Source organism: Tachypleus tridentatus, chromosome 13 (assembly GCF_004210375.1).
Source record: "Tachypleus tridentatus isolate NWPU-2018 chromosome 13, ASM421037v1, whole genome shotgun sequence".
Classification (NCBI taxonomy): Eukaryota; Metazoa; Arthropoda; class Merostomata; order Xiphosura; family Limulidae; genus Tachypleus; species Tachypleus tridentatus.
The window spans coordinates 5,739,392-5,755,813 of record NC_134837.1 but is presented as its reverse complement, the minus strand read 5'-3'; the positions used below and the strand labels follow the sequence as shown (position 1 = coordinate 5,755,813).

Genomic DNA, 16,422 nt, shown 5'->3' with positions numbered 1-16,422 from the left:
GAACCATTGAAACATAGATCTACAGCCTAACCATCGAGACACGCTTGGCCCAATACAAAAAGTTATTATAAAATAAATATATCTGAACTGTTATATTGATAAGTATTATACAAGTGGCCCTTTATTTAAAACAAAAACACCAAAAGCAAACCAAACTCACTTTGCGCAATTACAAAGACACACTTGGGGTCAATAATATGACAAATTGTCCTCAGGATGCAATTGCTACGTCATTCGCTTAAAGATATTGTTAGATGTAAATTAATATCTGATTATGAACGCTCTTTTGATAATGTGAGATCACTGACATGGGATTGTAATTATAAGCATTACTCATAGCTACTGCAATCAGTGTCATATTACTGAATATATTGGAAAGTTCTAGAAAATGTTCAACATCCCACTTGTGGGAGTGTGTCAAAGTCGGTTTACTTCAATTCTTTGTAACTGCTAGTCTCTTTAACTGAGTTTAAAAGGTCAGTAAGCGTGAATAGTATGAAAGAAATGTTCTAATTACATCCACGAAACTGCTGCTTAGAGTAGACAACACACGCAATAAACAGCCGAAGTAGCGAAGTCAGCCAGTTTACCAAACAGAATAAACTTTCAAACAGTTTTCTATCTGTGATCACGAGAAACCCACTTGAAGTAAAAATGTATTCTCAAGACGGCTGGTATGGGTATTAACATTTTAATTAAAATAAAGTAGACAATAATTGTTTGATCTTCTTAGGTCAAAACGTTGTTCTGTACTTTATTTTAATTAATGTTTCAATACCCATACCAGCCGTCTTGAGAATACAATCTTTGATTTGTTCATACCTTTTGGATACATGTTTTCAGTGTGAATAACCTCGTAGGTTTGTGTTTCAAGAATCATTTCTTTATAATATAATGTAAGACTGTGTAAACTGTAGTTGTTTTTAGTGCAAAACTACACAATAAGCTATCTGCAGTCTGTCCACTATTTGTCAAATTGTTATATTCCTATAGTTAACTCTGCATTTTACACTGTTATCTAATGGAAGAACCAATCAAATCTATGTTTCGAGTTGGTATATTACTAAAGGTAACTCTACATCGTACACTGTTATCTAAGTATATCCTACACTGTTATCTAATGGAAGAACCAATCAAATCTATGTTTCGAGTTGGTATATTACTAAAGGTAAGTCTACATCGTACACTGTTATCTAAGTATATCCTACACTGTTATCTAATGGAAGAACCAATCAAATCTATGTTTCGAGTTGGTATATTACTAAAGGTAACTCTACACCGTACACTGTTATCTAAGTATATCCTACACTGTTATCTAATGGTAGAACCAATCAAATCTATGTTTCGAGTTGGTATATTACTAAAGGTAAGTCTACATCGTACACTGTTATCTAAGTATATCCTACACTGTTATCTAATGGAAGAACCAATCAAATCTATGTTTGAAGTTGGTATATTACTAAAGGTAAGTCTACATCGTACACTGTTATCTAAGTATATCCTACACTGTTATCTAATGGAAGAACCAATCAAATCTATGTTTGAAGTTGGTATATTACTAAAGGTAAGTCTACACCGTACACTGTTATCTAAGTATATCCTACACTGTTATCTAATGGAAGAACCAATCAAATCTATGTTTCGAGTTGGTATATTACTAAAGGTAACTCTACACCGTACACTGTTATCTAAGTATATCCTACACTGTTATCTAATGGTAGAACCAATCAAATCTATGTTTCGAGTTGGTATATTACTAAAGGTAAGTCTACATCGTACACTGTTATCTAAGTATATCCTACACTGTTATCTAATGGAAGAACCAATCAAATCTATGTTTGAAGTTGGTATATTACTAAAGGTAAGTCTACATCGTACACTGTTATCTAAGTATATCCTACACTGTTATCTAATGGAAGAACCAATCAAATCTATGTTTGAAGTTGGTATATTACTAAAGGTAAGTCTACATCGTACACTGTTATCTAAGTATATCCTACACTGTTATCTAATGGAAGAACCAATCAAATCTATGTTTCGAGTTGGTATATTACTAAAGGTAACTCTACATCGTACACTGTTATCTAAGTATATCCTACACTGTTATCTAATGGAAGAACCAATCAAATCTATGTTTGAAGTTGGTATATTACTAAAGGTAAGTCTACATCGCACACTGTTATCTAATAGTTAGTCTAAAAATTCCTACCCAGAGTTCCAAGAGGCACATGAATGATTAAATGAGTTGTTGTTATGTTGACATATAGGGAAAAACTTGTAAACTTTATTCAATATTTTAATCTATTTTATTGAGATGTGCCAACAATATCAATGAATCTATCTTTTTGAAGGAAAGGTTGAACAGTCGGTGAGATTAAATTTGTCTTGTTTTGAAGTGATAATAAAGTAGTATTTAAATAAATAAAGTTTGGTGGTATAAAGATTACCGTGCTTTGTATATAAACCTCGGAATTAACGGTTTTCAGCCCGAAACTGCAGAAACGCGGTTCGTGCTTTCAGGTAATAGGGGGCGCTACAAGAGTAAGGTCAAATCTCATTATTCGATCATTGAAAAGTAGCACAAGTTCAAAAGTCGCTTACAACCCTTTATATAGTGAATATTTTGTAAGAAACCTAACTGATAATACACTGAAATAATTTATATGAAATCTGCCTAGATAAGCATATTATCTGATAGGAAAACAATATACAACTCAATCAATATTTAATATATTTTAAACCAAATTTCTACCAAAAGATATGCTACATATTTTATACTAAATTGACACACACACATATATATGTATAAAAAACAAGTTATTTTATAAACAGACCATGATGTATTATCTAATTAAAGAGCTTATTTGCACTGAAATAATTTATACTGTCACAAAAAAGTCACCATAATAGAAAGGATGTTAAACAGAAAGACGTCAACATGGTGACAGTGTATACGGTATGAATTTATAAACTCATTGGTTATAAAATGGTGAATAAAAACTTTAACTGGCAGTTTACGAATCATTGATGTTTCTGAGTACACACAATGAATATTAATTATGACGTTACTATATTTATGAATTCACGTTGAACAAAACATGTTTTTGTATAAATTTGTACAATCGTGAAAGTTGTTGTTGTTTTTGAAATTCGCGCAAAGCTACTCGAGGGCTATCTGCGCTAGCCGTCCCTAATTTAGCAGTGTAAGACTAGAGGGAAGGCAGCTAGTCATCAACACCCACCGCCAACTCTTTTATCAACGAATAGTGGGATTAGCCGGCACATTATAACGCCCCCCACGGCTGAAAGGGCGAGCACGTTTGGTGCGAACGGGATTCGAACCCGAGACCCTCAGATTACGAGTCGAACGCCTTAACACACTTGGCCATGCCGGGCCCTAATACGGGTTACAAATATTGAAACTCCAGAATCAAAAATATTATGAACATGAGAATTCTTGTGGATAATAAAAACATTAGATTTTGTTTAGAAAACTAGACTGTATAGGTGGTTTTGTAGATGTGATTTAAAGTTATTTCTTGTTGGTTAACACAATGTAAAAACCGTCTGACCCATTTATAAATTAAGTCTACAAATATCCCCCGCCTTCCTATAAAAACATTTCATTAGATAGATTTATTAGAAGTTACTGAACTGACCCAAGTAAATGTTACCTATTTATAAATATTAAATAATCTTCCAACCACTATTAGTACTGTGGTAAACACTAATAAATGGGCTATAATCACCCTGTATTATCAGTTAACCTTTCATTACCGTTATCATAATCTACCTTCTATAAATAACACCGTTTCAAGACGACTCATCTTTTTGTGTTGTGGTCTTGCAGGCCTTGGTGAGGTTATAATCCACCAACGAGTATGTTATATAATAATCTAGTTGTTTCTAAGGTTCCGGATTCAAATATCACTAATACAGCTTTTCAAGAGTTCACATAACTTGAAGGTAACAAAATATAATTTTTCATTCTGTAAAATCTGAATCGACTACTTCTCTACAAGCAGTTCACACAATTATAGTTTTTTAAATAAGTTTCTTCCCATATTCGTTCTTCTGTGCTAGTGGTCATTGTGTTGATAGGTGAAATCAGTTCGACAAGTCATACCTCTAATAAAAAAATAAATTTCATTAATTTATAACCATGTAACAATTTAACTAAGTTATAAAACAAATTACACAAATTTTATTATAAACATCAGTATGAAACTTACTTTGTCTATCTTTCGTAAAACCCTTATAATTATGTAAAAATTAAATCAAACAAAAAACGGTTTACATATGTGTAAAAATCTGTACAAAATCCAATTGTTTGATTTTAATAACATAATGTTTACTTGTTAAAATTAATATTTAATGATAACAAAATATTGTGGTTTACAGGTTTTTACTGCACACTAATGTCTAACAAGTTCGGGAATCATATGCACATAATAACTTCAAATACAAAGAGCAAGTGAATGTAATTAACAAAGGAATAAACAACTGAATTATTTGTTTGGCTGAACTGCTGATTCAGTGTGCAGAGGTTTTGTTTCTGGGGCAGGACAGCAGGTTGAAAGTTTGATATGTTCACAAGATGCTGTTTAAATGGTATTTCAGACACAGTGCAGTCTTTCTTTTTAACTGGATGCTTCTGTCTGTTTCTAGAATTTGACAATGTTTCTGCTTCTATACTGAAGAACAGTCTCAATTTAAAAGCTGAAATGTCGTATGCAAAAGGTAGAGACCAGTCAGAATGAGCACTGTAGATCAGGACAATGCTCAAGTATTACACTTAAATTAATTACGTCAAGGATGATTCAGAGGACACAAATATTAACTGTAGCTCCAGGAGGGAATGACACAGGGACAAACAAGAACAGGCAGTGTAACATACACGTTGTCATGTGCAAACAATGAATAAGTTACAGATTCAGGTCAAGTTCATGACCTTTATACATCTGGTTTGCATTAACCGAATTTACATAAATGAACATACAATTCATTACCTACAGAAGAGTGAAATCAGGTTATATTTTCAATGTGAAGTTTTATCTTCTCACAAGCAGCTGTTTGAAAACATTGTATTTTTTTTTTGTAAATTGAGATCTCTTAAAAATCAAATAGTAATTTATTTTTCAATTGTCATTCCACTGCCTTCTTCCTTACATAAAACTCTTATTAGACCTAAACTAGAAATTAACTAACAAACTTTGACTTTTGGTAGCCATATTCCAAGTCTCTACAAACTACCCCATACAAGATAAGAGTAAATAGAAACAAAAATAAAAATAAACACCTTCACAATTATTGTATAAGATGAAAATAACAGTTACATTTGAGAACAAGAATTGATTTATGTGTAACAAAGTGAAGTTAATTAAGGTGACATTTATAAAATTATATGATGTCTGAAACTTAAGAGAGAAGTATAAGGCTGAATTATGTCACAAAATAAATAAAACTCCAAAACGAAATTTAAATTAGTTTCACAATGAAATGAAATATAATAATTAGAAGCAAAATTCAATATTAATTGCTATAAAATTAAAATACAAGCAAGTTGCACATTTAAGTATTACAGGGCTCGCGAGCCACATGCAGCTCTTTGATATACAACGTGCAGCTTCTGGAAATATGTTGGTTGAACTCCTTTTAGCATCAGAATTAATATAAAAGGTAAATAAAAAAATAAGCTTTATAATTATTTACCAGGTATAAACTAGGAGTCCACTGGATTAAAACGTGAGTTTAATGTTCATGGTGAGTAAATATATTTAAAAATTTAAATCGTAATTTTAATGCTAGATTTGAGTCATGGATTAAAGAAATTTCGGATCAACAAGGATTACAGAGGAATTGTGCTGGAGAATCAGTAATTGTACAAGCCAGTGCTGAAAATGTTAGCTTTAATGGGCGTGGCTTGCGATCGCGTGATTGTGGCGTGTGTGGCTGTGTTGCGGGCAGTGAATTTAGCGAAGAGTTAGTGTGATACTGGGAGCTGTAGTGTCTGGTTGCGTTCCGTGTGTTAGAGCTCGTGGTTTTTCTCACTTTAATTTTTTAGAAGTGTCTGTGAAAACTTTTGAAGGAAGATGGCGTTATCAAATTGTAAGAAGCGAAATTATGAAGATGAAAAGAGAAATTTTAAGTCAGAGTGCAAGGAAGATTTTGCATTCACCATTAAAAAAAATAAACCTTTGTGTCTTAGCTGCAATGTGTTACTCAGTAACATGAAACGCCACTATGAAACAAATCACAAAAACTTTTCGTCTGATTATCCACCTGAATCAGAATTACGGAAAACGCAAGTTAGCTGTGTTAAAATCATCACTAAATAGCCAGCAGACACTATTCACAACGTTCAGTAAGGAAGTTGATACAACGACTGAAGCTAGTTTTGTTATATCATGAAATATTGCTCGTGCTAAACGTCCATATTCTGATGGTGAATTTGTTAAGAAGAATATAGTTGAAGTTGTTGCAGTATTAGATCCAAATAACACAAAACTTCAGCGACTAATAGCACAAACAACAGCTTCACACTAGACTACAGAGAGACGCATCTTCCAGATCAGTACTGATGTTGCAGGCAAAATGCAAAATGATTTAAAGAATTCCCTTGCATTCAGCTTAGCCCTTGACGAATCTACAAACATACAAAACAACCCACAACTGGCGGTATTTATTCGTTATGTTTCCTCTGATGTAACTGTGAAAGAAGAGATGTTACACTCAGTGGCACTAAAAGAAACAACTCGTGGTGTTGACATTAAAAACGCGCTTGACAGAGCCTTAACAAATGCTGATATTCCACTGAATAAACTGGTCAGTGTTGCAACAGATGGAGCACTTGCAGTGGTGGGGGAAAAATGCAGGATTAATTACACTTATGAAAAGTGATCCCAGCTTTCCAGAGTCTCTCCCTGTTCATTACATTATTCATCATGAACACCTGGCAGTCAGATACTTCAACTATGAAAATGTTATGAAATTGTTTATTCCACACGCTTAAATGGAAAGACCCACCGACAGTTCAAAAGTTTTATTGAAGAACTGGAGTTTGAAGATAAACCCAGTGATGTCTCTTTCTACTTCATTGTGAGGTGGGTGTCAACCAGCAATGTCTTAAATAGGTTTGTGGATCTGGTGGAAACTATTATTACTATCCTCAACTGGGAAATGATGAGTGAATAAAAGATCTAATATTCCTTACTGATATAATGAATCATCTACATACTCTTGGGACTCCAGAGGAAGGATAAGATTGTTTCTGATCTTACTCAGTCAATATTCAGCTTTCAGAATAAAATAAGACTTTTTCAAAGAGACATATTGTCAAGAAACTTCAGTCACTTTCCCAATCTCACAAGGTGTGTAAATACATTCTCTGATATTGAAATAAAAGATCACAAACTGGAAGAATACAAAGACAGATCACAGGGACTGCTTGATAATTTCCTAGACAGGTTTGAGGACTTGCAGAAGCTGAAGCCCTGATTCGCCTTTCTTGTAAATCCATTCATGGTTGATGCGACCAATGATGGTTGCCCAATTCTCAAACCTCTGGTTACAAAATCATCTGGTTTGGAAATAGAACTAATAGCACCACAGGAGAAACTGGGTGTAAAGATGATCTATAAATCCCATTCTACAGTTGAGTTCTGAAAGCAAATTCCAGAATTAAAATATCCTGAACTGAAGGAAACCATTGTGCAATTCATCTCAATTTTCAATACAACATATTGCTGTAAATCACTGTACTCTGTAATGAAGTTTCTGAACTTGAAGCATCGTGCAGTCCTTACAAACTAACACCTGACGGAGCTAATTCGTACAGCCTTGACAACATATCAGCCGGAATTTCAACGACTCACAACCAAGATGGAAACTCACAGAATCTCTACTGGCATTAAATTGCCTGATAATTGTATCAATGTCTGTTTGGTTTGTTTTGAATTTCTGCACAAAGCTACTCGAGGGCTCTCTGTGCTACCCATCTCTAATTTAGCAGTGTAATACTAGAGGGAAAGCATTTAGTGATCACCAACGAAGAGTGGGATTGACCTCACATTTTAACGCCACACAGCTAAAAGGGCGAGCGTGTTTGGTGTGACGGTGATTTAAACCCGTGACCCTCAGATTACGAGTTGAGTGTCTTAACAACCTGGCCGTGTTGAGCCATCAATGTCTGTTTGTGTCAGAAAAAAATATTATGACCAGACTACAATTTTGTAAGGTGGTATCTGATTAAAATTACCCTAATTTTATAGTTTTACATATTTTCCTCCATGTTCTGACCAGATATTTACTGAAACAAATAAATATCATTAAAAATATCTGTTTTACTCCTTTTATTTCTATTTTTGGCTGTCTCATTTAATGTTAATGAAATGCAAATTTGCATATTTTTCTTAGATGTTTCTGTAGTTTATTACCATATTAAATACGTTCAATATAGTTAAAACAACAATCAGAAAGGATTTTGAAAACGTTTGGTATATATATGTGTACTTTGTGATTATTGAAACTAACAGTATCTGATAATTTAAAAACTACATACATAAATATATATTATTACGTTCATGTATTTCTTAATATTTATATAAAATTTATGTAACAAAGTGTACGTGTAACAATAAAAACGTGTGTGTAATATTTGTTCATGTCTTGTGGCTCTCAAACATCTGAAGTTTATGGTATGTAGGTTTAATGTTAAGGAATGTTGGCCACCTTTGTTTATATGAATACTGACATGTATATATTGGTATATATGATATACATTTTAAGCTACGTATATATGCATACATTGTGGGTGAAGTTAGTGTTAATATATGTATTACACATTGTGCATTATGTATATTTTATGTGGTATGTAACATAAGTATTAAGGTATGTATATATGTAAACATTTTATACACTGTGTATTATGTGTATGGATATATATATAATGTTCAGAATGTTGGCCACCCATGATATATTATTACAATGGTAGGTGCATAACCTGCTGTAGGTAGGCAAAAATGGCAGAAACTTGATGGACATAAGATTGGGTTATGTGGTTGTTGGTAAGTGGTAATAATCAATGCTGACTCCATGTTAATGACTTGTTTCTATTTACGTTCAGGGATATTGCAGATCATAGCAGTTGACAATACCCTCACAGCACTAATGGGTATAAAGAAAAATCAAGTAGTGGTCCATATGTTATGCTATAGATAGGCACTGACATTCACATCTATTTTTATATTATCCATACCAGTTGTTTATTAAAACTGATGAGATATATTGCATTTAGACCACTAGTATGTCTGTCATATCTCAGCCAGCATGACAAGCCCTGGTATTAGAAAACATATTTTGTCTATCCTGGATATAGCAGATTTAATGTGATTTTCCTTTTCTTTCACCCATTGGATCTCAGAATTACCTGTTAAAACAGTGGATGCTTGTACACCTGTGCTATAGCATAGTTACATACAGGCAACATGTACAAACTATATTACTACACTTGAAAATAACATTTTCTTTTTAAACAAAAGTCTAAAAAATGGGCTATCTTTTCTCTCCTTACTTTAGGTATTGAATCACAAATTTTAGTGCTTAACTCTTAAACTTATCAAGGAGTGAAAATAATCATTGATGGAAGTAAGCAGAAATAGCTGTACCTGCCATAATAATTATGACAACTACAAAATAACTTTAGTCAAAGGGATAATACAAAATTCGACCCAAACTGCAATATTTTTTCATTAATACTGGCATTTATGGATCATCAGCAGCCCACTATATTTGATACAGACAAATTAAATGCTCATAACAAATCTGATGATACATATTTTACCCAATTTACATAATTTGTCAATTTCTCATGCTGGAACTCCCTTAATGCACTTCAAATGACCTTACAAGTACTCAGATGTAACCTTGGATGGTGAAAGGACATAAACCTATGTTCAAAACTGCAAGTTCACAGGGTGGTTTCTATTAGCAAGTCTGTCAAAAACCTTAACCTTGTTATATAATTCCTGTAGTGCATATTGATATGTTACAAAAGACATATTAATACTAGAAATAAGCAACCTTACATTACCAAAGTTATAGTATTCTTAAATGAAAATGTATTTCTGATAGATACTTCTCTCAAGAGATTAGCTTTCCTTGTTTTGTTGTGTCTGGGAAGGTCACAAGAAGATGGAAGTTGCAAAGGAAGAAATAGTTGTAAACAAGGACCCTAAAAGGAAGTCAAGCAAGCAGTATAATGATGCAGAGGCCAGAAGAGTCCATCTAGATTAGGAAGAAATGAGAAATTGAGAAGAGGCAGATTAGAAAAATGAGCCACAGTGAGTGTAGGAAAGTAAGCAGATAAAGAATAAGGAGTGACACAAAGACTTGGTAATGTAGAGGGAAAAATTATCTGACTTATGACTGTAGGAAAGTAAGCAGATAAAGAATAAGGAGTGACACAAAGACTTGGTAATGTAGGGGAAAAATTATCTGACTTATGACTGTAGGAAAGTAAGCAGATAAAGAATAAGGAGTGACACAAAGACTTGGTAATGTAGAGGAAAAATTATCTGACTTATGACTGTAGGAAAGTAAGCAGGATCAGATAAAGAATAAGGAGTGACACAAAGACTTGGTAATGTAGAGGGAAAAATTATCTGACTTATGACTGTAGGAAAGTAAGCAGGATCCAGATAAAGAATAAGGAGTGACACAAAGACTTGGTAATGTAGAGGGAAAAATTATCTGACTTATGACTGTAGGAAAGTAAGCAGGATCCAGATAAAGAATAAGGAGTGACACAAAGACTTGGTAATGTAGAGGGAAAAATTATCTGACTTATGACTGTAGGAAAGTAAGCAGGATCCAGATAAAGAATAAGGAGTGACACAAAGACTTGGTAATGTAGAGGGAAAAATTATCTGACTTATGACTGTAGGAAAGTAAGCAGGATCCAGATAAAGAATAAGGAGTGACACAAAGACTTGGTAATGTAGAGGGAAAAATTATCTGACTTATGACTGTAGGAAAGTAAGCAGATAAAGAATAAGGAGTGACACAAAGACTTGGTAATGTAGAGGGAAAAATTATCTGACTTATGACTGTAGGAAAGTAAGCAGATAAAGAATAAGGAGTGACACAAAGACTTGGTAATGTAGAGGGAAAAATTATCTGACTTATGACTGTAGGAAAGTAAGCAGGATCAGATAAAGAATAAGGAGTGACACAAAGACTTGGTAATGTAGAGGAAAAATTATCTGACTTATGACTGTAGGAAAGTAAGCAGGATCAGATAAAGAATAAGGAGTGACACAAAGACTTGGTAATGTAGGGGAAAAATTATCTGACTTATGACTGTAGGAAAGTAAGCAGGATCAGATAAAGAATAAGGAGTGACACAAAGACTTGGTAATGTAGAGGGAAAAATTATCTGACTTATGACTGTAGGAAAGTAAGCAGATAAAGAATAAGGAGTGACACAAAGACTTGGTAATGTAGAGGGAAAAATTATCTGACTTATGACTGTAGGAAAGTAAGCAGATAAAGAATAAGGAGTGACACAAAGACTTGGTAATGTAGAGGGAAAAATTATCTGACTTATGACTGTAGGAAAGTAAGCAGATAAAGAATAAGGAGTGACACAAAGACTTGGTAATGTAGAGGGAAAAATTATCTGACTTATGACTGTAGGAAAGTAAGCAGATAAAGAATAAGGAGTGACACAAAGACTTGGTAATGTAGAGGGAAAAATTATCTGACTTATGACTGTAGGAAAGTAAGCAGATAAAGAATAAGGAGTGACACAAAGACTTGGTAATGTAGAGGGAAAAATTATCTGACTTATGACTGTAGGAAAGTAAGCAGATAAAGAATAAGGAGTGACACAAAGACTTGGTAATGTAGAGGGAAAAATTATCTGACTTATGACTGTAGGAAAGTAAGCAGGATCCAGAATAAGGAGTGACACAAAGACTTGGTAATGTAGAGGGAAAAATTATCTGACTTATGAAAACCACAAATTAGGAGGAAAAAAAATCATCAAAGAGAGGTGAAACACAGAGAGATTTGTAAACAGAGGTAAGATGAGGGCAGAAAGTTCTGTGATAATGTTCCAAACCAGGAACTATAGATAACATGGTAGCAAACAGAATCAGAAAAGATGGATAAATATGAAAAGGACAGGGAAACAAGGACCATGTGGAAATTGGAAAAATAGAAGGTATGGGATAATGACATGCAAAACCTGAAATCGAGAAGACCAAATAACCCCTCACAAAGAGCCACGTGAGACACTCAGAGATGCAATCAACTTTAGATGAAAAATCCAGAAACCCTTATTAAATGCCAACGAGTGACAAATTCTCTACCAGCATAGATAGATGGCCACAGAAGAGTGACTGAAACAGGCTAAATGTGAAACTGTGATATAAACCAGAAAATCTAGCCAAGGATCTGACAGAAGTTAGGTGGAAAGATAAAAGATGAATGTTGTGGGATGGAGTGCCAGTGACTAGGTTGATGGAGCAGGTAGAGATGAAAAAGGAGAAACCACCTGTAGTTTGAGGAAGTGAGGGAACCAAGGTTCAGTGAGCCAGGAAGAAGCAACCAGAATGACCATGCATGGATAAAAGAGACCACCCAAAGAAATAAATGGATGGTAAGATAAACATAAAGGAGCAAAGGAGTCCATTCATGATTGAAAGTATCAATAGCCACAGATGGAGGAAGTGGATCTGTAGACCAACACCAAGATAAGTGGAATTGAGGGCTGTGACAAAGGTATCAATAAGATGGGTGCTGAAAAATACACATCTATGTGTACAAAGTATTGGGAGGATGAAAAAAGGACCTCTCCAAATTTATCAACCATTTCATCAGCAAATCTTCAGAAACAAGTTAAGATGTAGAACTAGCTGACTCCCATTAAGAAATGGCAAGAATTAGACAGTTGCCAATGTACATGTGGAAGCAAAGTCCTCAGGGTATAAATATTGTGAATAAAGGAGCAAACACTTTTCAAAAACAGAGAAGCAAGAATGAAGTACAGGACCCTAAAAGGTATATCATTCTACAACACTGGCAACAGTAAAACCTACATGGAGCAGGTGTGACACCTGTTGGGCTAGAAAGATAAGAACTGCTCAAGATAGACACTGGCATGCTTAGGAATCCTGAGGAGGAGAAAAGAAAAGCTATGAAAATGGGTGAACAATGGTACCACTGGAAAAACTGTGAGGGAAAGGGTAAGGTCAAGAAATGAGATTCTAAGCCACATCCAAAGAACATTGGAAAGGCAGAGCTCTGCTGGGCAGAAGCCATCTCTGAACAACAAGGACACAGCAATCATGTCAAACTCAAATATCATAAAACCAGAGCAAAAATAATGGCCGTATATACAAAACCAGGCAATGGGCTTGTGAGAATATAGCATCACAACCCAAAAAAGACCTCAAGAAAAGTGAACCATGTGTATAGGGCCATAGCTAAAGACAACACAAGGCTGACAGTGTAAGAGAAGAGGGAGAAATGTTCTCAGAAACTCCATTGGGTTCCTGCAACAAACTTCAGATAGTTAAAGGAAAGCCAATGCTAGAAAATTGGGTAAAGGTAGGATAAATAGGAAGTAAACCAGTATAGGTTGTGTTCAACAGCTAGGGTTTACTCTAGCCACAGGTCCACTACAGTGAACAGATGAAGAACCAAGGCAAAGCCATAGCCATGGCCAACAAAAACTCTTCAGTCCAAGAAAAGGCCTCTCCTATTCCTTGCCACTTTCTTAGATGATGTCCACATCTCACTCATAGCTTTCTTCTCTCTGCTGTAAATGTTATTTGGTCATAGAAGATGGCATTTTATGAACACTTTACAAACCCTACAGAGAGTCAAGTGGAACAAGAAGCATATTTGAAGTGAATTCCATAACAAATAAATATTTTGTTCAAAATGTTTCCTAATTCTTTATTGAGTTCTATAAAATTATATATACATCAAGTGTAAATTAAATTATTATAACAGTTAATCTACAACTGATGTGAAAACTAATATGCTTTCAACAGTTTTCTTGTGAAATTGAGAACAAAGAATTATGTTTTAAGCTGTGGGTATAAAAAAGTCTAATTGTTTTCTATATAAACCTTGATTATTACTCTGGTAGTAGATATTTCACAGCAATTAACAATAAGTAAGATGGAACTAAATGAAGTTGTCTAAGTTTGTAGTATCTTATAATATTATGCATGGATTACTGACAAAATTATAAATAACAGCAAGGTTATCCAACTGGCAAAATAATGAAAATGTAAGAGTGTTATGTAGTGAGTTGTACAAATTACCAAACTTCATTTTAATTTTGCTCTAAATAAGTAGCTTGTTTTGATCAGAAGTTATATTAATAAGCATTAGAGTTTGTAAGATCTATGTTACTCAGTTCTTTACAGCTACAGGGGACATGGAACTCAATCTTATGGTTGTTTGGTGTACATCTAGTCTTTTCAGTTCACAGTCAACTAAGTACAATTTAGACTACAAAATTTCAAAACATTTTTTCTTATTGAGAAACACTCTTACTGTTTTAGTGTTTTGGATTTGGGGACAGAAAATAATAAGCATGTTTAAAAGATATTATTTGTTTACCATACACTTATTTAGTTGTTTACCAAGTACATTTACTTATTTGTTTACCATGTACATTTACTTATATTATAAAATGCTAATAAATATTGAACTTTTTACCATTTGGCTTCTGTCGATTTCTACATTAAGCTCAGTCCTTCCTCTGGTATTTTAGTGGCCATCTGGGAATGTCTTATCTACGTTTTCTTCTCTTCTTTTCCCAAACAAATAATTAAACAATCATTATGATTTATTGACAAAGTATTCATAGTGTAGGTGGTAACACAAGTCGCAGCATTCATTGGTCATTTCTGAAATTACTGATTTACATGTATATATTTAAATGAAAGTTCATTGTTTTTGTGTTGTCCCTCAAGACCATGGACAACAATACATACTGTTCACTGTTGTTGTTATATGTTTATGGAACATTAAATACTAGTTTATTTCATGTTAACAAGTAAAAGCCCCTGTAAATCAGACAGCTCTTTTAAAGTTGTAATAACTTCTAGTAACCAGACAAATTCACCACAATTAAGATGTAAGGGTAAGCCTTATAATGTTTACCTAAAAAAATAAAGTTTTTAGACTTAATGCAATGTTTTAAGAAATATATAATTGTTGTAATCCCTAGGAAAATAACAAACTACAAATTTACACAATATACTTTTTTCAGTTAGTTTACTATTCTTTTGAACTTTGTGATACAAGTTTGTACATTCTAAATGAAAGAAAGAGTTTTATACAAACAGAGAACTTGTCAAAAAATAGAATCTATTCAGTGAATGAAAGATATTTATTAATTCAGAAGATATAAAAGCTTGCTCAGATAAAAATTATCCTATAGTGATTAAGACCCATTACATCACAAGTCTTGTCAATAAATGTCCATAAGGGTATTTCTACCATTTTACAGGATAACACAATAATCTACATCTAAGCATATTTCATTTAAGCAGGTGTTACTTAATGGATGACAACAAAAAACAAAAACAGTTCCACCCTAAATATGAACAGTTCTTTAGTGGCATACAATTACAAATATTTTATGATAAAACCTAAGTAGAGGCATTTATTAAGGTAGAAAGTAACTTATATTTTATTCCAGTAGTTAAAACCTGTAACAATATTCCTTTCATTTCTCATAACTTTTAAACAAGACATTGTATTCAGATGAACATTTTATTGTAGTGGTAAAACTTCTAAGTTTTAGATTTTATCGAGTGGACGATATGATCTGCAAATTGTTTACTAAATACTATTGATGATGAAAAACCCACTTGAAGTAAAAATGTTTAACCTGAAGATGACCTAAGAAGGTTAAATTTTGTTTTGTATTTTAATTAAAGTTTTAATATCCATACCAGCCATGTTTAGAATACATTTATTCTAAATATGGTTCCTCTAGTATATTTATGGTAAATATAAAATTAACCTACTTAGCTTTGTTACATTTTCTCTTCTTTATACCACATTGTGCTCTATCCATCTCATCTAAATTGTTTCTAAAGAACAAGAAAAGAGTATGATAATCAAGGAACTAATATAAACTGTTAAGAGCATACATATAACATTAAAATATCTAACCAGTAATACTAACTGTTGAGTGTATACATATAACATTAAAATATCTAACCAGTAATACTAACTGTTGAGTGTATACATATAACATTAAAATATCTAACCAGTAATACTAACTGTTGAGTGTATACATATAACATTAAAATATCTAACCAGTAATACTAACTGTTGAGTGTATACATATAACATTAAAATATCGAACCAGTAATACTAACTGTTGAGTGT

General features: G+C 33.3%; 1 long non-coding RNA gene across 2 annotated transcripts; it reads right to left on the bottom strand.

Moving 5' to 3' along the window:
• Window positions 1-2,304: 2,304 nt before the first annotated feature.
• Window positions 2,305-16,121, bottom strand: LOC143238175 (uncharacterized). Of its 2 annotated transcripts, none has more exons than XR_013020442.1 (3): window positions 16,056-16,121; window positions 14,737-14,830; window positions 2,305-4,128 (listed from the first exon to the last, which is right to left on the bottom strand). It is a non-coding gene; the product is annotated as an uncharacterized LOC143238175 (long non-coding RNA). The 2 variants fall into 2 exon arrangements; XR_013020443.1 differs by having other exon boundaries at window positions 14,737-14,827.
• Window positions 16,122-16,422: the final 301 nt, after the last annotated feature.